This window comes from Drosophila kikkawai, chromosome 3L (genome assembly GCF_030179895.1).
Source record: "Drosophila kikkawai strain 14028-0561.14 chromosome 3L, DkikHiC1v2, whole genome shotgun sequence".
Classification (NCBI taxonomy): Eukaryota; Metazoa; Arthropoda; class Insecta; order Diptera; family Drosophilidae; genus Drosophila; species Drosophila kikkawai.
The window spans coordinates 26,075,064-26,099,068 of NC_091730.1; the positions used below are offsets into that span (position 1 = coordinate 26,075,064).

Here is a 24,005-nt window from a genome sequence, read left to right on the forward strand (position 1 = left end):
ATAAAAGACTGTAGTGTTTCAGTGGCCTTGTCCAATAGTGATGTGTGTACTTAAATGAGTCTCGAGAGCAGCCACAACCATGCTTCTCGCCAAGACATAATAAAAAGACTAGAGCTAAATAACAATGTCAAAAGTCAATGTGATAAAAAAAAATTAAAAAGAAAAGGCGTGCGCGACATCTTCCACGAAGAATACATCAAAAGCGGAGAAGCGGCTTCTTCAGTTGATTTTCCTTAAATAAGACGGCAATTGTTTAGGATCCGGAGTAAAAACGCGATGCAAATCCCCAAGTCGCTAAGTGAAGTCAAATTGCTATTTGAAGATGACGCTTTCCAGGAAGAATATAGCAATTCTAAGCAAAATCAGCTACCTTTTTATAGGTCCACTATTGTGGAAGAAAACTTTGCTTATTGCATTTTCCTATCGCCAAGCATTGTGCAGAATATTGAAAGTAGGCCAGGAGAACGCCACTTTTTCATAGATGGAACTAGACATATACGCCGCCGCGCCACGCCGCCGCCGCCGCCGATTTTTGCCTTATTTGACGCGCCGCCGCCGAATTATGAAAAAAACGGCGCGCCGCGGCGCGCCGCTGGTGCGGCACCGGCGTAGCACCGGCGCGGCCTTCGGTGATATTATTCTTAATATAACTTAAAAACAAAAATAAATAAATCATACAAATGGCCAAATACTCGATATAAATAATCGATTAATCGTTAGGATTGTCTCATCTCCCATCTCCCTATGTCCCATCTCTAGAACAGCTATTTGGTGTGGTTTACTTTCTAAAGCTGTGTTTTTTGTGCGTAAATATGCAAAGTAAGTTTTAAAATACTATTACTAGTGTTAGGAACATATGTATTAATTAAATATTCTCTAAACAAATAGATGGATCAGCCATTGAGTATGTACTCAATTAAACACAACCATTACTCAAATCGAAAGAGCAAAGTGTGGGAGTTTTTCGGCGCATTGCAATTAGAGAACAACTGCATTGAAGTGGACAAGGTGTTCTGCCGATTATGTTTGGATGTTCAGAAAAAAGACGACGAAAGAACAATCTTTTCATGGTAATAATTAAGTTCCTTTTTTTAAGATTCAAGTAAGATTTTGTAAATTGTTTCAGTGCTAAAATTCAGTCGTATTCCACGAACTGTTCCACAGGGAATTTAAGTCGACACCTCAAAAATGAACACAACATTCGAGATATCGACAGTCCGAGTACTTCATTGGCTACACGTGGATCAATATCAAATTTTTTCAAAAAATCGACGCCAATTATATCTCCAAAAGATAGTAAGTGGGCGCTGGGACGAGAGCTAGCTTTGTGGATGGCTAGAGATTTGCTACCATTTCATATAATTTGTCACAGTGGACTTAAAGACTTTTTAAAAAAATATAGAGTTGTGGCAACTGATGCTGACATTCCACACTACAAAACGCTGTCAACAACTGCACTAGACGATGTGTATGAATGCATTTTACGAGCAGTTACACGGATAGTATCTGGACAAAAACATTTTGCCTTAACTTTCGACTTGTGGACAGATAACTATAGAAGAAGAAGTTATATAACGTTCACCTTCCATTTTCTGTCAGCGAATTTTGAGATGAAGCATTTAACGCTGGAAACAAAATATTTGTCAAAATCGCACACGGCAAGTAACATTTTAACAGAGGTGGAAGAAGTTACTCAAATGTATAATTTGCAAATGGGATCTAATTATGTCGTAACCGACCAAGGCAGCAATATCAAAAAAGCTATTAATTTGGGGTGTATAAAAAACCACTTCTGCCTTGGACATGGACTACATAATTTGCTAAATGTTGATGGTTACAATTCAGAGCCGGAAATTAAAAATTTGATTGTGAAGTGCAAAAATATTGTGAGTGCCTTACGATTCAAGACACATGTTTTGAGATGTCAAGCTGACGAACTTCAAAAGGAAGTTTTGTCAAATATCGACAATTTAGAAGAACTGCTGGCATCCGAAGATAATGAATGGGTCGACTACGATGATGATTTTGGCCCGTTAGATGATGTTCCCTTGCAAACTTACAAGAATATTAACAACCCTAATGACTTACAAAGTAGTTTGGTGGACAAGAGAAATGTTTCACTTAAGAACTCGGTCCCAACAAGGTGGCACAGCGTGTTAACAATGTTAGACAGTCTTGGGTGCCAAAGAGCCGCATTAAATAAGTTGCTCACAAGCAGCAATAAGACTCATTTAATATTATTAGAAAATGAAGCACAGCTTTTATATAAATTATGCGACTTCTTAAAAAAATTTAAAGATGCAGTTACCGTTTTGTCTGGAGATTTGTATCCATCAATAAGTCTTGCGTTAGTGATAAGAACTGAAATCGTCTCAATATTGGAAGAACCTGAGAACAATGAGCCGCTTGCTTTGACTCTCATGAAAAGCCATATAAAAAATAGATTTGATTCAAGGTTCCCGATATCGGATATACTAGTCTGCGCATCCCTATTAGATCCGCGATTCAACTCACTTGATTGTGTGTTGGAGTATTGCGAGAAACAAAGTTTAAAAAGAAACGATTTTTTGTTAAAAATGTTTAAAGAGCTGATTGGAGATGTTGAACAAGATAGCGATCAGCAGCAAGAGTCTCATTCTGCAAGCAAAATCTTAAAGCTTGCTCAACGGCATTCGACCAATACCAAAGATAACAATTTGGAAGCTGAATGCCATCTACTCCTAAGCTTATCTTCATGTCAAGACGTATTGACATTTTGGAAGGAAAAGGCACCTGCAATGCCCTTACTTTCGATGCTGGCACAAAAAGTGTTGTGTATTCCTGCAACGAGCACTCCAAGTGAGCGAGTTTTTTCTATTGCTGGTCTTACAATTACGCAGAAACGGTCGCAGCTCAGTCCTCACAACGTAAATAAAGTAATTTTTATACATGACAATTACGACACTTGCAAAGAAAGTTTAACTTAAATTTACAAATTGAAGAGATAAAAATGAACTGAATTGAAAACTGAACATTAATTATGTGAATTATGAATGAAACTTATTCAAGTCAAGGAAAAAGACTGCTATTTTTATGTTTATTTTTATTTGTTACTTAATTTTTATTTATTTTCATTTCATTTACCCAATTAATTTACTCACTTATGTTCATTTTATTGTTATTGTTAATAAAGGCGTTATAAACTGATATAATACAATAATACTAATTTTATTTAATTTGAAAAAAATCTGTACGCCGCCGCCGCCGATTCTTTCTGACTACTACGCCGCCGCCGCCGAGTCATTTTGACCTCTACGCCGCCGCCGAAGTCTTTAACCATCGGCGTAAACCTCTAGATGGAACATTCGATACGGTGCCTTCTTGCGGCTTTAAACAATTGCTAATTGTTTATTATCAATTCAGGGACCATATAAGTATATACATAAATATATACAGTTTGTGTGATATTTAACCAAATAAGTTCATGTCCATTTTTATTCGAATTGCAGACTTTTCCATTTATTTACATTTTGATGACGAGAAAGAGGTCTACGGGCACCTGTTCGCATTTTTGAATGCCAACTTTTTTAAGTTTCAGCCTGAAAGCTTTACCACAGATTATGAGATAGCTCTGAGAAAAGCGTTAAAAACTGTGGTCCCAACGGCAACGATAGATGGCTGCTGGTTTCATTACTGTCAAGCTTTGAGGCGCAACAGCTTAAAAATCGTTAATAAATACGGACTGCTACAAATGGTACAGGACGTTTCTCAGCTTGCCATTAATTCAACCTCCGAAAATTCAGGAAATGTTTACCATTTTGAAAGACCAATTGTTGGAGCTGCCAAAAAATAGGGACGACATTTTGAAACGTTTTTTAAATTACTTTGAAAAGGAATGGATGGTTAAAGTAAGATTATTCTTCTTTTTTAATAGTTTTTCTTATTCATGTATTTTTACTTTTTTTCCCCAGACCCGTGGGCGCTATGACACTGGGCGTTATGCCATGCACCCAATCGCTACATTGACCAAACCTGTTCAACAGGATAAAAACAACAACCAATACAATCCTGATGAGAATCATCCCGTAAAGCCAAATAAGAGGCGCACCGAGGCTGCCCTCCTGAAGCAACACACTGAAGCTATAATGGTTCAGGACTCACATGTAATCGGCGGCAAAGAAAACTTACGACGATCATCACAGCGCTAATCTAAAACGCCTCGCTTACAGCTTACACTCTTATAAAAATTACTAAGGCATATAAATGTCATCTCTCCTTTCCGGCCCTTGCACTGATTGGGCTTGTGATAATACCACAAATTGGGCATTTTTTACGTTTTCATTTTCTTCATTATTTATTTCATGCATAAATCAGTTATGCGATGACAAATTACCCTAATTTCGAAACACGAAGTTGCAATGTTGGCACTTTAGATACGGCCGAGCGGTTTTTTTTTATTGATTTTTGATTTGGTTCTGGTTTTTTTTGCTTTAGTCTTTATTCTTTTTTTGTACGAATATTGTGAGATAATTTCAAGTGTTGCATATATTCAAATTCATCATTTGTGATGAATGTGCAATACATACATTTTTTATTATTTGTAGTACTGGGAATACTATGATTTAATCCAATATTATTATGTCTAGTACTGGGAGTACTATGATTTAATCCAATATTATCATTTGTAGTACTGGCAGTACTATGATATAATTCAATATTACTATTTGTATTTTGAGGTGCAGAACGCCTGATAATCGTGACAGGCAGCCTAGTGACAGGTAATGGTCGCCTCATAGGCGTGACAGGCTGGTCAAAGGTAGCAAACTGGTCATGGGTGGCAAATTGGGCGGCAAGTTGGGCATGGGTGGCAAATTGGGCAAGCGTTTCAGGCTGGGTGGCAGGCTGGGTGGTAGGAAATAAATAGTAAAGGATGAGAGGAAATTATTACTGTGCTGCCGGATTGGTTGCTTGCATGCGTATTAAGTGGGTTAAGATTAAAGTTTTTATCATAGGAAGGATATCTACATTAGATGTTTTGATGTACAAATTCTTATAATTTCCACAGAGGACTCTAACTTGCAGTGTTCTACAGTGGGGCAAAACTAATGGTAAAAAGGATCTAGTGTTTCTTATTGGTACGTTAAAATTAAACTGACCCAGCAAGTCAGCACTTTCCACGTCACCACGGATTAAGTTATATAAGAATGTAATACGTAGCATGGTTTTACGATTAGATAAAGAGGGTAAGTTCATTAGTGGGAGTCTACTAGTATACGACGGTAAACACTGCTTTGCATTCCAGTTTAAACAGCGTAAAGCAAAAAGTAAGAAGTTGATAATATAATGGCAAATAGCATTCGTAGTTATTGTTGATAGGATGAAATAGATACATCATGAAGTATTGAATCCCAATCTAAGAAATGCAAAAGTTCACATGCTTTAAGATAGATTTGACCAAAAGAAATAATTTCAAAACAACCCATGCAGATACCATCAGCGGCGAAAAATCCGGATTCCGGAGCAATTGGCGGCTATGCTAATGATCCGGAGCACACCGCCCAGCCTGGTCGACCGCTGTCGAACAACAGGCATCGATTTACGGTCTGGCCCTCTTTATATAGGGCCTGGCGAGACTTCAGGGTGCCGCCACTTTTGTACGAGATTATACCTTCTTGTTGTGATCGTCGCCAGCTAAAGCAAGTGTGATTATAGGCGGGCGCGCCCAAATTATTTGAATTTTTGTGGAAGAAGAATCGCGGCGGAAGGCTTCTCCGGTGCCTGCCGGCGGGGATGTTAATTTTGTATATTATATTTAACATTTATTTATAAACAATTAACAATTTTAGTTTTTTCATTATTGGCGTCTTTTCTCGATCAAGTAACGCTACCTCTTTTTATACCCTTGCAGGGTAAAGAAAAGCATGCCCAAACATCCTATGGTCGGATGAAAGCAAAATCGTGCTATTTGGAGGAAGAGGATCTGGATCCTATGTACGGCGACCCCCCAATTTGGAATACCGCCCAAGTTTCACCTGCAAGACCATAAAACACGGTGGAACGAGTATCATGGTTTGGGCATGCTTTTTTTTTATTACGGAGTGGGTCCAATACATTGGATAAAAGGTATTATGGATCAACATGTCTATTGCGATATTTTGCAAACAGTGATGCTGCCTAATGCAGAATACGAAATGCCGTTGTTGTGGGTCTTCCAACAGGAATAGGATACCAGCAAGAAAGCTCGTAAGTGGTTTCAAGACAGATCCCTTCACCTAATGGATTGGCCTGCTCAGTCTCCAGACTTAAACCCGATAGAGAATCTTTGGTCTGATGTAAAAAAATATGTTTCCAATGCAAAACCAAGGAATAATCAGGAGCTCTGGGCCACCATTCAAGAATCATGGAGCAGTATTCCACGGGAAAGGTGCCAAAATTTGGTTAATTCTATGCCGAGACGTTGTGCTGCTGTCATTGCTGCCAAAGGTTTTACAACGAAATATTAATACACTATATCGATAAGGAATACAAATGAATACAAATATTCCAGAACTTTTGAAATAGTGCTATTTTTGTTGCCGCCTAAAATGTTCAACGTTCACATTCTTAATGTAAATATTTCAATTTCATGTTATTATCGACGACACTTGCAGTGTATTTCGATAAATTAGAGCCTAAAGTAAAAATAAAAGCCTTAAACAAGTTAAATATATGAATATTTATAAAACAAATTATCAATAAAGAAAAATATATGCCATGGTGCTATTTTTTTTGCCGCAGCTGTAGCTGCCATAAGAACGATCGGGAAAATAATAGGAAAAAAACTATAACTTCTTTGTTTTTCAACGTTTTTTCATCTACTCGGGGATATAAGCTTATTTTATTATTCTGGAATTCTAGAAACGATCGGTAGATGTAGAGAAAATGTAAAGCTGGGAATGCAAAACTGTAACTGTCAAACTGTAAACATAATTAGTATATGTCGGAAAGTTGGTTGCTAAGTGCAAATTTGGAAAGCTTGTTGCTATGGCAACAGAATTATTCGGCATGCTCAGGTATTGGTAGCCCTGTAGGTCTCGCTGGCGCGCAGGCGCAATGACAGTTGAGTCGGTAACAGGACAAGGACAGAAGACTGTCTGTTACTGAGTGAGGTCTGTTCGTCTGTCGCAACAATATGAGAGAGTGAGAGAGACAGCTTGAGATTGTCTAGGATTGACGACTGAGTGAAAAGTAAGAAAAGGTGAAAGGGCCACAGGAAAAGTGGCGTGATGACAGATACGATTTGACTGCGCAGGCGAACAGAATTCGCTGGCTCGACTACGGGTGAATTAAATAACGGTTATCTCCGACATATACGTAAAATATAATGAAATAATATCTGCAAGGATATACAAACTTCGGCGTGCCGAAGTTAGCTTCCTTTCTTGTTTTATTTAATATCATATAGGAATTGGTTTTGGCTGCTCATTGCTGGAGTGTTTGGATAAATAATTACTCATAAAGCTTGAACTCCAGAGCAATTGCTGCCTGATCGGCATTCCGGCTCGACAAAAATCCCATTCGATGTTGTAAGGATGTGTCTAGGGCCGGGGTAAACCTCAGCGGCCCAGGATTCCTCTCCAGAAATATTTATATTTTTAGAGACGGCCAGAACATGGACGCCGAATTTTAATGAATTTTCTAGGCAAAAGGGGCTCGTTTTTAAAGGCAAATCTTACTTCGGGAAAAATGGGAATCTAGAATGGTCAGCCTGGCGATGGCCAGGTGCTCCTCCGTTTCCTGCGCCCGCTCGGTTGCCCAGCAGCGGCGCCTCTTTCGATCGGCAAAATCTCCGCCGCCCGGGATAACCCAGCGGCGATGGCGGGCAAAATGCAGATCGAAAGGGAAAGGGAGAGGGGAAGAGGAAACCTAAAGCGCGCGATCACCCTGGCGGTGGCCAGGTGCTCCTCCGTTTTCCTGCGCTCGCCCGGTTGCCCAGCAGCGGCGACTCTTCCGATCGGCAAAATCTCCGCCGCCCGGGATGACCCAGCGGCGATGGCGGGCAAAATGCAGATCGGAAGGGAAGAGGGGAATCTGTGAGCACGTGCCGGCGGCGAGGAGCTCGTAGCTCGGGAAAACCCAGCAGCCCCGATGCCCACGCCAGATCTGTGCCCGGGAGCACCCAGCGGCGACAAATCCCGCTCCCGCCCCGCTTCTCCGGCACGGAGCTTGCCCAGCGGCCACGCGAAGTTGGTGCGGGAGAACCCAGCCACCAGCTCGGCGAGTGAGTGAGCGGGAGGGGAACACTTTGGCACGCGTCAGAATAAGGGTTGACTGTTGCTACGCGGAGTTCGGTGTGAGAGAGAGGGAGAAAGAGATACGACTTTGATCTTTATTTTTATTGCTTAACTATTTTGTACATTTATTCCTTTATTTTTATTGCTTAACTATTTTGTACATTTATTCCTAACTTTGGCTACGGCTACAATACCCTGCCTGGCCCTACGCCACACTCCAAGAATCTGCCCTCACATGGCGCTCGGCCGGCTCACCCGCTGTTATCGGTGGACTGGGACACGTGTCCGGCAGCCAGGATATGAGTTAGCACTCGCGTGTCCTTTTTAGGACTTGGATGTTGGCTTCGATTTGTTTCCAGTCCTTTCGGACTTATCGCGGGGACTAGATTCGACCGATCGCGTTTGCTGTCGCCAGAGAAGTGATCGCGGTCGCAGCTTGCAAAGCCCTTGTCGCCTCGTCTCTGCCAAAAATGTCCGGGCAGCGCAGCTTTCGGCCGTCGGCTTTGTTATTGTTATTGTTTATGTTTTGATCGGCACGACCAAAACGTAAACACGCACGATCGTCGGAGGGGAAACGTCGCTGCCTCTGCCGCTGTCGCGTCGGCAGCGGACAGGGGAAATGTCTTCCGCGCGGTCGCTACAGTCCGTCTTGGAAAAAATGTATACGCCTGTGCGTTGCGGTCTTAATCTAACTCTAATTTGGCCCTTCTTGGGCAAATTAACTTTGGGCTTCATGCCCGCTTAAGTGTACAGTTGTGTGTGTGAGTGTGTGTGGGGTGTGGGTGTGTGGTATGGCTAATCCTAACTTACTAATTGCTAAACTTAACTATAAACTTAACTAATATTTACATTATTTACAAAATAGGGTTTTGTGACTTCGTCACAATGTTGGCCGATTGATGTTTGTTCCAGCACTACTGTAAGCTCGCCTCCACGAAAAAGACACCGCTCACAGTCACCTGCTAAAGTTTGTCGTTAGTGCCATAAAAGTAAAAAAACACTTTAATGTTTCCAAAACAAATATTTGGCTTGAAATAAAAAATAAAATTTATAACATGACGAAAAAATACAGGTAAGAAGAAATATACCGCACTTTTATTGCAATATAAACCGTAATTAAATATTAAGAAGCTAGCTGACCAAGATGTACTATGTGGCATTTGACCGATATTTTGGAATAAATTAATAACTCGCGAACTATGTAACATATTTCAATGAGGTTTTTTTTATAGTGTTCTACATACCCTTACACACATGTTGGAAAAGTAAAAATACCCCCCCCCCCCCCCCAAAAAAAAAAAAAAAAAATTTTTTTTCTTTTTATATAGCAAATTTTTCTATATATATTTTTTATTTTCAATTTCAATGTTGTAGAATATAATAGGATACATATCTGCCTTCCTGCTCTTTGCGTCCTCTCAAATTGCAGATTACTGCTCTTTGGTGAAGCCTTGTTCAAGTTTTAAAGCCAACGTCTCCTCTGTCGAAGAACGTACAGGCTGCTCAACGGGCTTGCATTTGAACATTTTGGTTTGTGCTGGATTTAAGCTAGTAACTTTAATATAACAGGCAGATATGTTTTTTAATTTTTTCGAGCTTCTGTGCCTGCTGCTTAAATCAGATAATCGCTGAGATATAGTTAGCTTCATCAATTTTCCCTCTTGAACATTTTATTTGCTTGCATTTCCAATCAAATTTAAGCTAAAATTGCCTTCCACCCACTTTGAATATTTTTTCGATAACTTATCCATCTTCCTCTGGCATTTTCGCCATTTTTGTAATAAGTTTACGGAAGAAATTCGGGATATTTCTTTTAAAAAGCTTTGATTTATCTCAAAAAGAATGAGATCAACTTGCTTGCTCACTAACGTCTCAAAGACCCTTTTGCTTATGCCACACATCCAGCAACGTTCTGTTTCTGATCAAGAGATTGGTTTAAAAGAAATTAAATTACGCGAAAAGTCGCACGAAGCGCACGATGACACAAAATGTTCTGAGTTCGCAATTAATGACTCTACTAAATGGATATAGACACTCACTAAACAAAGTTAAACATTTTTTTTAAACTCTACTGAAAGTTGAACTTTCTTTCCAAAACCCAAACGAAAACATCACCTGCTACATTTACAAATTGTTAGTATTGGACGCACACATCAAGCAACATATTAGTATTTACACAAAGTACATACCTGAAGAATTCCTAACCAATTTAAATTAGAATTTTTCACTTAATTTTATTAGAGAAATACTGTTTTCAAAATGAGCTTCAAAGTTCGGCAAAAAGTAAACAAACCCTGTGCGCTTGCAACAGCTGACTTTAACAGTTGGTATTTAAATACTAGACTGTAAAGTTAACATTTGCGGTATGTTAGAAAACAGCTTGATGTTTTCTTAATACATTAAAATAAAAAAATCGAAAATCGGCATACTTTTGAAAATTACATTTATTGCAAAAAATCGGTCAAACGCCCCATAGTGAGATGGGGTCATCGGGAGGAAGTCCCTCTCGATGGGAACATTTCCAAGCGGTGCAATATATATTGCAGGGAGAAAAAAAGATTGAGAGGTCTCCGCTAGAGAGCACAGGTAATAAGATAATACCAAAATTCGCATTCATAATTTTTAATGCATTATTTTAAAGATTTTTCGACAATGACGGACGTTTTCAGCGATGAAAGCCAGATTCCCGCGTCATCGACTTGCTCTCGAAAGAGACGTTCCGACCAACTTAATGAGCTTTTAGAAGTGGAAAAGAAAAAACTGGCCGTCATGGAGAGGATGGTGGAGGACTCCAACAAATTTCAAGATGGCATACTAGCTATTTTTGAAAACAGAAAAAACAACACAACAAATAATTAAAAAATAAATACAAATTTTAAAATTAACAAACAAATTAATTAGTTTTTATTCAGTGAGAGAGTTTTCAGCTAAAAAATGGAGGCCCAACGCTCTCCTAATGCGTTCAGCACTTTCGTTTGTATTTCCTATCCAAGTATCTTGATCAGGTTGTTCCCTTTGCTGACCAGACTCCAATTGTCTTTGCCAGGTGTCAGGAACCACGCAGTTGTTGGTTATGCACATATTGTGCAGAACACAGCAGCAAGCTATTATCGGCGCTGTGTTTTTAATGTGGTTGTCCAAACCTTTTCCAATTCGTCGGAATCTTGCCTTAAGGTGCCCAAACGCATTCTCCACCACGCGCCTGACCTTGGACAGGTGATAGTTAAATGCTTTCTTTTCAGGAGCTGTATCAACCGAAAATGGATACGGTTTCATCACATTTTTGGAAAACCTAAATGCAGAGTCTCCTAAAATTAATATCGGTACTTGGACTCCATTAATACATTTAGCATTATCTTGTAAAATCCTTGATTCTACCAATTTCCGTTTTAAACTGGAACTCTCGAATATTTTAGAATCATGGCTTCGACCGCAGTTCCCCACACTTACATACGTGAATCTGTAACTATTTATGAAGTTAATGCAGGAATTTGATTCTGCACAAAGGGAAAATAACTACTGAGCATCTACCAAAGCAAATAGCACTGTTGAGTACCAACCCTTGTAGTTTCTGTAGTCCACTGCATCCCCAGCTCTCGGCCGCACCTCGATATGACACCCATCTAGTTATAAATAAATAAATTAAATTATGAACGTATTTGTATTATTAAAGACTTCCCCATTGCTCCAAAACATTGTGGAAACCCAATGTCTTCAAAACCATTAACGTTTTCCGTAACTTTTTCTTGGGTGAGAAAATCTGGTGGTAAATACTCTCCAGCAAATGTTTTTATAACCTCTCTGAAAACTGCAATAAGGTCTGGCTCACTATTGCTCTGGAGACGCCAAAAAGACTGGCTATAGTGCGGTATTCCGCAGAGGAACCCAAGGCGTATAATGCAATCGCAATTCGTTTCTCCAAAGGAATAGCCGGAAATTTGTATCTTGCTTGCAATGATTTGGAAGCCCTTGAACCAGCATGTTGAAAGTGCTTTTATTCACACGGAAACTTTCTTTAAAAAATTCGTCTGAATTTTTGGCAACATCCTTCTCCCAAAATGAGCCGAATCGTGGCTGTTTTAATTAGATACAATTATTAAATAATAGTGTTGTTTTTTAATGAGTTCGCTGATTGTCTTACAAGAGTCCAAACGCTGCGATAAGGACCTAACTTCTGGAGCTCCTCAAAAGTGGCTTGCGACATCCCCGCCAAATCTATTACCTTCATTGCGGCAACTTTATGTTGTTCTACAGCTGATATAATAATGCTTTCGTCTTCCATTTTTGGATTTTTTTTTTGTTCCCAATAATTTCAAACAAGCTGTTAAAAACTAACGCAATAACGCAACTTTTGTAGTATAAACTAGCGTCCTGCGTTTATGCGTTAATTTCGATTTCGATAGGTAACTCAGATCGGTGTAAATATAGGTACTATTACATTGTTGAAATTTAATTGCGTGTGCAAGTCTGCTTGTTCTTAGGCAATGTTGTGAAATTTTGTACAGGTAGTGTTGTAAAAAGGAGCTCATAAAAGAGTTGCAGAAAGCTTGCAAAGGAAAAAAATACCCTTCACGTCACGCACAATTTGTACAATAATTTTAGAGATATTTGGAACAAAAACTATTTTTAAGCATAAGTTAATAACAGTACTTACACTGACGAGCAAAACTGTAACACGAGTTCAATACTTGAACTTCAAAGGTCTGTTTCTTCTGTTCTAATCTATGGATTCTAATTCTAGTGTTGTTTTGTTGGTATGTGTATACACTATGTCCCACAAAAATTTGAAGTTGTTCGATAAAGGAAGAAACATATGCTGAAACCAAATGTAATAAAAGTCAAATGTTACAGTTTTGCACCCAGGTTATTTTCGATTAAATATTTTTATTAATTATTTTTTAATAATGAGTCCACAGCCCCTTCGACTTTTTTAATTCTCCTATGCGATTTGGCATACTCTGGGTGTAGCGTAGCACAAATTCGGGGGAAATAGCGTACCAGACGTCCTTTGTCCTCTCCCACAGCTCCATCATTCCATTTGGAGGAACTGCATATTTTGCCAATTGCGATTTCACATGACTCCATAAGTTTTCTATTGGATTCATATCTGGAGATTGTGGTGGACACTTCATACACTGACATTTTTGTCTCGAAATCCAATTTTGGACCAAATGCGACGTATGCTTTGGGTCATTATCTTGCTGAAAAATGCATTTTTCAACAGAAAGACCCAAATTTCCAATGGCTTCTGGAAGATTTTCTTGCAATAAGGTTAAATATTGTTCCTTCCGCATTATTCCATCAATTAAAACCAGGGGACCAACTCCGTTTTTGTGTATGCACCCCAGACCATAATTGAGCCGCCACCGTTCTTGAGGGTCTGTTGCACGTTACTTGGTGACAGGATTGTGGGGTCTCTAGTCCAATGCCAGGAGCGACCATCTGACTGAAATCGATTAACTTTTGTTTCGTCCGACCATATAACCTTGAAAACAGAAAAATTTTGCAATAGTTTTCATCTTTTAGACGAAGGTATAGAGACTTACATTATCCCAATCCGCTGTAGTCCAAATTTTATGACTTGCAGCAAAGTTTCAACGCAAACTGATGTGCCTTTTTGTCAGGGCTGGTTTCTTTTTCATTACCTTTGCTTTTAAGCCCAGTTTATTCAGACTGCGTCGAATTGTCCAAGCACTGCCATTTAAATTGAGCACCGCCGCCGCTTTTACTGGCGTTATGTGGCGATCGCTCGTCACCAAGTTGGCCACATGGCATGTGTCGCGATCATTTAAAATTTTTGGTCGCCCACCAGAATTAACTGGAATGCTATCCGGACAGTGTTTTTTTAATCGCTGCACTGTCATATGGCTAACGCCGAATTTTATTCACCTGCTAACAGCAAATCAATAATTTTCTTTTTTTTCAGACTGTCCATAATAATTTCTTTTCAAATGTGACTTTAAAGCATCAAAGCTTAGTGAAACATATGTAAATAAATTAATTTCAACGGTAAAAGAAGCTTATAAACTAAAATATAAAGCTTTGGCACAATGGGTGCAAAACTGTAACATTTGAATTTTTTTACAGTTAGCTCAAGCATATGTTTCTCCCTTTATCGAACGACTTCGTAGTGTATACACATACCAACAAAACAAGACTAGAATTTTTAGAATCCATAGATTAGAACAGAAGATGCAGACCTTTGAAGTTCAAGCATTGAACTCGTGTTACAGTTTTGCTCGTCAGTGTATAATAGACCTATTAGTACCACGATTGTTTAAAATTAACATCAAACATATTCCGCGGCTTTTTGTGTACGCCGACAACCCCCTCAAATGGTCCCTCTCAAATTCGACACAGCGGCGCCGTATTTGCAATAATTTTGAAGGTTAGAATCGAACAGATTTTAAGGTGCACCCACAAAATAATTATTTATAAATCAAGTATGTTAGTATTAGCTAGTTCAAATATGCAATAAGGTTCCTAAAACCTTAAGGAATAAAATACAATTAACATTTGTAATTTATATAATCGTATTGCATTTTAAAATAATTAATTTCTGATTTTGCGGATTTAAATCCGCCGGCCCAATGGCACACGGAAAGTTTCTGAAAGTTTTGCCAGCAAATTAACAGAGACTTAACAGAGGGAAATACGAATCCCTAAGAATTTTCCGGAAGTGGAAACTAGAACAGGCCTGATACATATATGTTTTTAAGGGACTCTTTGGAATTAAATCTTCCTAGTCCCTCATCAGTGGAATAGCATAAAAAAAATTACATCTGGGAGACAACGAGTGTCTGTACTCGGCCCTTAAAGATACTAATAAGGAAATGACTGAATCTGAAAATGAATGCATACTAACTTGTGATTAAGTTGCAATAAAAACAAGAAAGGAAGCTAACTTCGGCACGCCGAAGTTTGTATACCCTTGCAGATTGGTTTTCATATTTATGTCATAAATTATAATGCCGAAAACAGACACTAAACTGAGTTACATACCATTTTACCTATACTTATTATGTTTACAGTTTGACAGTAACAGTTATACATTCCCAGCTTTACATTTTCTCTACATCTACGGATCGCTTCTATGGCTGCTATATGGCATAGTTGTCCAACTTTCATAAAATGTATACCAAAATTCTATAATAATAAGTAAAGCTCATATCTCAGAGTAGATGGAAATACGTTGAAAAACAACGAAGTTATAATTTTTCCTATTACTTTCCCTATTGTTCCTATGGCAGCTATAAGATATAGTCGTCCGATTTCCATAAAATGTATACCAAAATTTTGAAATAATACCAGAAGCTCATGTGTCAAAGTAGATTAAAATAAAAGTTATAATTTTTTTTATTAATTTCCCGATCGTTCCTATGGCAGCTATAAGATATAGTGGTCCGATTTTCATAAAATTTTTACCAAAATTCTGGAATAATAAAAAAAGGCTATATCTCAAAAATGATGGAATAATATTGAAAAACAGCCAAGTTAAAATTTTTTTTCTAAAAATTTATCGAACATTTGTATGGCAGCTATATGATATAGTCGTCCGATCCGGCCCATTCCGACATATATAGCAGTGAGAGTATATAGAAGACTATATGCAAAGTTTCATTCAGATAGCTTTAAAACTGAGGGACTAGTTTGCGTAGAAACGGACAGACGGACGGACAGACGGACAGACGGACGGACAGACGGACAGACAGACGGACAGACATACATGGCTAGATCGACTCGGCTGTTGATGCTGATCAAGAATATATATACTTTATAGGGTCGGAAACGTCTCCTTCACTGCGTTGCAAACTTCTGACTGAAATTATAATACCCTGCAAGGGTATAAAAATGTAACATACAATTTCTCTGTTGACTTTATTGATGGGTAAGGCATTTACTTGAACGCTCAAATAAAATTGGAAGCGACATTTGCGTTTTTGTTATATATATATATATATATATATGGAAATTTATATTAAACTGTTTTGTGCCTGAAACATATATAAGAGGAGAAAGCTTGAAAAGACTTATTTATAAGAATATTAACATTGCTGAAAATATTGTGTTCAAAGTAAGAGGCGTCGTGTTCGATTAAAGAGGCAATAATAGAAAATGTACCTCATTACTTGATGTCACTAATAAAAGGCCTTAAAGTAAAGTATCTTCAATAATAAAAAATATTATATGTTTTATGACATTCCGCATCTTTTCAAATCTTAAAGAAATAATTTACTAAAAGCCAATCTTGAAACCCCTGACGGACTTGTTGATTTTGATGTGATACGAGAGGTATAGGAATTAAAACAGGAATCAATAACGAGAATTACTAAATTATGCGGGTATGTTTGGCAACCCAGACACTCTGTCAGACTGCCGCAGCGGCAATTAAGGGTTGCAGCCAAAACAAGCAACTCCATCGAAATAGTTTCAAAGTGGCAGTCCCTACAAAAACCCCTTGAAATGCGCATTTCAAATTGATAATGTTGTTTGAAATAAACTGAAGGAAATGCAGCATTACCTAACGAACGTGAAACTAATGAAGCTATGTTTGGACTCGTCATAGATCTATTTAAGGACCACACGGATCACTTTGTCTTTTCAACTAGTCGAGTTAACCAGGATCCGCTTGAAAATATATTTGCGTGCGTTCGTGAAAAAGGTGGTAACTGTAGAAACCCCTCAGTTAATGAATTTAATATAATAATTGCCAAACTTATTTCTTTGCACATTTTTAAATTTTCCCAACTGTCAAATTGCGAATCAGATGATGTTGTTATGTTGTAGAGTTTGATTTAATTATATATCAGCCTGGCACTAAAAAAAAAGAGATACAGCAGCAAGAATATTCTGCATAATTTTCAGAAATTGTACAAGACAATAAGAGGTACTTTGACCAAAACATAGATAATTTTTTGGGCAATAATGTACCCATTAAATTAAGGGGGGACATCTGAGTAACTTTTTTTAAAAATCGAAAATTTTTTTTTTTGCTTAAAAAATACTTTAGGGTCCTAAAAATAACATACCAAAAGATAGAGTCCGGCAAATGTGTCTAAGTGTCAAAATTTTCCATTCAGCGGCGATGCCTCACATGTAATCATATACGATTTTAAAACTTTAAACGCGTTTTTCTCAAAACCACTTTTTTTGAGTTGGCCGAAAACCTAACTCGAACAAATCTTAACCGATCGATCTGAAATTTTGACAGTATATCCAAAATACCTATGGCTATTGACACACGTAGGATTTTTTTTTTTTTTTGCTTACTTTTTTTTTATGAACAATTTTGTGACGTTTTCTTTTCATGAAAATTGAACATTTTATTTAAACACTCACCATTTTGCTAAAAATCAAAATATCAAAAAAAAATCCTACGTGTGTCGATAGCGGTTGAGATACAGAAACTAACAAAATTTGATTTTTTGTTCTAGATCAAAAATTAAGGACGTTAGGTTTTCGGCCATGGACTCCTTTCAAAAAAATAGGGCCTACGAAGACATGCTGCACAGCCGCCATTTTGTTTTCGATTTATTAAAAAAAAAATGTATTTTGTAGTTCACATCTAACATTATCAAACCTACTTTAAAATTATTCGATTGGCTTTTTCATTTGGCCAAGAAAAATTCTAGAAAATGGGCTTTTTTTTTGCAAGTTACTCAGATGTCCCCCCTTAACCTCGAGTAGATATTCGCAGTGAAGGAGACGTTTAAAACCCTATAAAGTATATATATTCTTGATCAGCATCAACAGCCGAGTCGATCTAGCCATGTCCGTCCGTCCGTTTCTACGCAAACTAGTCTAATAGGGTCTTCCCACACACCGTCAAAGCGCATTCACCGTCCGTTGAACTAACTGCCCATAAGGTTTGCCATTCCGAATTTTCTCAAATGGACCGCGGTTAGAACGCATCTAAGTCTAACAACGGTTTGTTGGCGAAAGGTAGGCGATAGTTTTTCGGTGCAACTCTGATTTCTTCTTCTTAACAGTGAAAATTTAACCAACACTACGAAAAATGTAAACAAAGCTGGCGAGGAACAATTGAAAAATGAAATTTAAAATGTGGCGCCAAAGCTACAAACATGCCCAAAATAGTTGTTGGTGTTTTTCTGTAAATTCTTGCCCCAAAATGTCCCCGAACGCTACTATTTTATATAAACCTCCTAACTCTACCTTATTTTAAAGGTTTCAAATGCCTATACCACCTATAGACACTCTTCGGTTTATTTATCGAATTTATCGATATTATTTTAATGAAAGTGAAGATGTTTGAATAGAAATTTATACAAGTTTGACAAGAAATGAAATTGCCTGGGAAGATCCCACTTTAAAGCAATGAAAGAAGAAGTACATACTTGTTCTTAAAAAATACTTGCTCAACACGTCAAGTTTTTTTTAAAGATGTACATAAATAGAACTTAAAAAAGGGGTTTTTAAAACCCACTGAACTTCAATGAGATTACCTTGAGGTAATCTGTAGTTACTTCTTACTAGTTATTTAGTGAAATAAATGGAAAGTACACACATATTGTAGTCAATATACTCCAACGGCTTTCCTAAATGGTGCCCTTCTTCAAAGCGTCGAACACATCGTTTTGGGGCTTCACCACAGCCAAATTTTCACGTTTGGTTAATAACATTTTGATGGTCAAGTTTTTTAAGAGATGTACATAAATAGAACTTAAAAAAAGGTTTTCCAAAACCCACTGAACTTCAATGAGATTACCTTGAGGTAATCTGTAGTTACTTCTTACTAGTTATTTAGTGAAATAAATGGAAAGTACACACATATTGTAGTCAATATACTGCAACGGCTTTCCTAAATGGTGCCCTTCTTCAAAGCGTCGAACACATCGTTTTGGGGCTTCACCACAGCCAAATTTTCACGTTTGGTTAATAACATTTTGATGGTCAAGTTTTTTAAGAGATGTACATAAATAGAACTTAAAAAAAGGTTTTCCAAAACCCACTGAACTTCAATGAGATTACCTTGAGGTAATCTGTAGTTACTTCTTACTAGTTATTTAGTGAAATAAATGGAAAGTACACACATATTGTAGTCAATATACTGCAACGGCTTTCCTAAATGGTGCCCTTCTTCAAAGCGTCGAACACATCGTTTTGGGGCTTCACCACAGCCAAATTTCACGTTTGGTTAATAACATTTTGATGGTCAAGTTGTTTGAAGAAATGTACATAAATACACTCATAAAAATGTTTGCCTAAAATCGCCCTAAAAAACCCGCATTTCGCCCTTGTATTTAGAAATTCGCCCTAGGAACGGTTCCAAAGGCGAGTCGCTCTAGTTTTGAGAAAATTTGCCCTAAATTTGAGGAAAGAATCTTTCCTAAATCTAGGGCGGTTTTTCTTAAATTTAGAAAAATTGTCTTGTTTTTAAGGCGATTTGCCCTAAATATGTGATAAAAAAATTCCTAATATAAGGGTGAATTTTTCTTACATTTAGAAACATTTTTCTTAGTTTAAGGGCTATTTGACCATTAAAAGAAGAAATTTATTTCTAAATTCAAGGGCAATTTTTCCTAATTTAAGAAAAATAGACGTTACATTTAGGGCAAGTAACTATTAAAATAAGGGAACATTTTTCTTGGATTTAGGGTATTTGACCGTTGGAAAAAGACAAATTTTTTCTTAATTTAAGGGCAAGCTTACTTGAATTACGAAAAATTGACCCTAAATATGAGAAAATATTTTTTTTTATTTACGGGTGAATTTTCGATTTTTAGGGTTAGTCGCCCTCAATAAAAAAATACGATTTGTTTTTTGTTTTTTACTTTTTTTATTTACATATTTTTATTTTTTTTTTATTTACATATTTATTTACATACATATTTACTCTTAAAAATAAAATTTTGGCTTAAAATACATTTTATTCCCCAGTTTGTGTGTTTCGGTGGGGGGGAATTTAATATCACACTGGTTTAACATTTTTTTTCCTACTCTTTTTATAATTTCGTAGCTCATAAAGTGGTCATTAAAATGTATTTCCATTTTTTCGCATAAGAAGGATATTTTGTTGTTTTGACCACATATTTCTAAAATTTCGTACACTTCAATATGTGGCTGAAATGTATATAATATCATATTTTTTTTGTAAATGACATTTCTATTTTTTATATATGCATAACAAGTTACATTTTCTAATTGTGAAACAAATTTTTGGAGATCACTGTAATATAAGGAGCTTGTAGCTAAGCAGCTCGACTTGCTCACAATCAAGTCTTTAACAACAAAATTTTGGACAAAACCTGCAAAATTTAAGCACATTTTTTTTGCTAAAGATGTGATTATATTTTGGCGGGATGCTATATTTTTAGCATACGTTTTTAATTTTTTATGCTTGGCCTCAAAAGGAAACGTCCACAAATCCTTAATTGGCCCAGACTCTTGAATTATATTGTAATAATGTAATAAAAAATGATGTTTCGGCTTAAGAGTGTCATTAAATAGTCTAATATATTCCCTATTATGATATGCAATAATTTCTTTTAGATGCTTTAAGTCATTTACTGAATACTCAGAATAGGTTATTATGTCAATTAGTTTAAGCAAATTTTTTACAAATTTCCAAACTTCATCATTGTTGGAAACTAAGTCACCGACCATTAATGGGAAATATGTTGTAAATGTAAGCAGCTCACGGGCAGTGGCATTTATATTAAATTTTTTTAAATTATTCAATTGGAAAGGTTGATTTTTGTAAATCCTCTTTGTAATTTTTCTCGTTTCGTAAGTCTTCAAATTTTACGTCACATGCTAATGCAGTTAAATTTAAATTTATAAATCTTAAAATTAGATATTTTTCTGATAAATGTATGAATATGTAACGTAAGGACTAAGAAATCTTAAATTTTACATAGTGTTTAATGAAATTCAAGTTAAGAAAGAAAAAAATAGAATATTTGAAAAATCTAAATATTGGTATAATCTAAATTCTTAAAATCATTTAACAGCTCAAAGAGAGCTTTGTTTTTAGGGTCTGTTTTAAGATCAATTTCAAAAATTTGCTTTTGAAAAATGCCCAAACTAATTGACACTCTGTTTGGTATTCTAGATTTAAAACAAAAAATAGCTTAAAGCAAATATCGATACTTTTTTTCAAGCTTGGCAACCTATAAAAAATACCTGACATATACACAAAAAAATCTGTAAAATGTAGAACATCAGTCCCAATGCAACAAACAAACGGCTGAAGTTTCGTCCTCTCCGAATAGCAGTCTTCAGTTTGCTCCTTTATAAATGTCTTCAGCTCAGCTAAGGTGTTTTTCCACACGATGAATTTAGCTCGTGAGTCTGCGATCGTGTGCTTCGCTGCTATCCGTCCGAATTCCGTTTTTTTTGTCCTTGTTGTTGGAATAAGGACAGCATGAATGCTCATCCAAACAATTATTTCCTGGGATTCTTAAGGAAGAAAAAAATGTTATTAAAATCAAGATTACAATTTATTCATACGTACCTTCAGACTGCCGCTCGAAGTCCTTTAACAGGTTTAAACTTTGCTGTTCATTAATTTTTGATTTTAGCAGTGGTACTATTTTCCGCTTAAAATCATCCCACCTGTCAATAAAATTATTGGCTTGGCGGGGATATAACCTGTTAAAGTCGTCTTCAATCTTAAACGAAAACGTTTTAAAAAAAGAATTTTATATATTGATATAAAAAGAACTTACCAATACATATCCGAAGGACTCATATAATATTGGAAATTCCTCCAAAATAGTCGAAAGATTCGTTTCCGATTTTAAAAACGAAGTCCTCCACTGGAAAGTAAGCTGCCAATATTTTAAAACCGCATCGAATGGCTCGACATTCAACTTTAGCCAGGTCCTTCCTACATCGGCTTTCCCTACAAAATTACAAATATGTTATTTAAATTGAATTAAAATTAATTTGTTTATAAAAACTTGCCTTCATCGGCATAACTGTTCGGGGGTAGGTTTTCCACGTTTTCAGATATTTTTTCTCGTGCACAGAACTTTGCCTTTAAATTGTAAAAGTGGCTATACAATAATCCACCCGGTTTTTTCCTTTATTTTTAATAAAATAAGTTTCCTAAAAAATAAAATTTTTTCAAATGTAAAACTTTTAAAAATATTTATCTTACTGTTGTCTCCGAAGGGAAAAGTTGCACTATTTGGTTCGACACTACTTCTAGGAGATTTTGCTTCGGCTGTATTTTGCGTGCCAGAAAATACTCAATAATAACGCGGCTTAACTCTTTTCTTGTTCTTCCGTTTAGAGTTTTAAGCATTCGAAAATTATTAAGAATTAATTTTCCCTTCTGGCTTTGTGCAATTATTGTGCCTATTTCAATGCCTGATGTTTGTGTTGATGGATGAAAATTTTCAGTTCCGGGCTGTGGAGCAAAACTGACTTCGTCCTGAAAAAAAAGTTTTAATATTATATATGCTTCTGAACAAAAAAGTTATAGTTTAACTATAAATCTTATACAATAAGAGGCACGCCGTCACCTAATTTTCTCACGCTGCTCAAAAAAGCAGAATTACAAAAACAATGTTACTGGGGGAGGTAGCAGGCATTTTGTCGCGATCTCGAGACTTGCAACAACACCAACCATGCAAAAACAATTATTAAGGGATGCGCAATTCGCGTTCGAGAACATTCTGTGTGGCGCGTGGCTGTTGTTGTTGTTGTTGTGCCCTCCGCTAGTATTTATGCATGCTTCCTTTGTGTATGTTTTACATCAGAGATGTCCGCCTGCATTTATGTCCGCCTAAGTGCAGAAGTCAACGCCAGCCGCGGAGTTCCCTTTAAAATTGTTCTTGTTTTTGCGTCGCAAAAAATTTGAACATGAGGCACCAACACAACGTGTTCAATTATTGACTACTTATAAAATATTAAATATTAAAATATGTACTCACATTTTGTTTTAATTGTTTTAAATTATTTAAAAAAACAACCGCCGCACCCACAAGCTCCGTTGGAATTTCTCCACGGAGTTGTTCCCAAGTGAGGCACTTGACTCCATTAATTGTAAAATTGCGTTCTAGGTTAGATTTTTAGATTAAGATAACTGACACCAATAACAACAATCATAAATATGAACTTACATTCAAAAATTTTGAGAAACATTTCTCCATTTACCTCCTTCAACCACGACTCCATATTTTTTACACACGCACTCCTTCACTTTTTTACTCATAATAAAAAATGCAGGCACAGTAGTGCTGGCAAAACATCGGAGCACTATCGATACTATCGATGTTTGACTTAACCTTAATAGTAAATAGTAACCTGTAGTTACAAGGCGAATTCGCCATGATTTCAGGAAAAAGTAACACACCAAAATAAGGCAATTCGCCCGTAATATTAGAAAAAAACTAAACGAAGCAAATCCGAAAATTATGCCCTAAATTTGAGGAAAATATGTAAATTAACCCTAAAAAAGTGTATTTATGGCGGCTTTTCTTGGTTTTACGGTGCCTGCCTTAAATTCATGAAAACCTTTTCTTAATTCCAGAAAAATTTTCTTAGTTTAAGGGCGTTTATTTTGTATGGCGATTTTTCTTAAATATAGAAAATTATTTTTATGAGTGTAGAATTAAAAAAAGGGATTTTTAAAACCCACTGAACTTCAATGAGATTACCATGAGGTAATCTGTAGTTACTTCTTACTAGTTATTTAATGAAATAAATGGAAAGTACACACATATTGTAGTCAAAATACTCCAGCGGCTTTCCTAAAAGGTGCCCTTCTTCAAAGCGTCGAACACA

The 24,005-nt window shown here is 36.7% G+C and overlaps 2 long non-coding RNA genes across 2 annotated transcripts; one reads left to right on the forward strand and one right to left on the reverse strand.

The window, feature by feature from the left end:
- The first annotated feature begins 492 nt into the window (after positions 1–492).
- Positions 493–3,295, forward strand: LOC138928589 (uncharacterized). Its single transcript, XR_011444993.1, has 3 exons — positions 493–819; positions 889–1,070; positions 1,127–3,295. It is a non-coding gene; the product is annotated as an uncharacterized lncRNA (long non-coding RNA).
- Positions 3,296–21,961: 18,666 nt separating this feature from the next.
- Positions 21,962–22,492, reverse strand: LOC138928266 (uncharacterized). Its single transcript, XR_011444771.1, has 3 exons — positions 22,375–22,492; positions 22,179–22,322; positions 21,962–22,116 (listed from the first exon to the last, which is right to left on the reverse strand). It is a non-coding gene; the product is annotated as an uncharacterized lncRNA (long non-coding RNA).
- Positions 22,493–24,005: the final 1,513 nt, after the last annotated feature.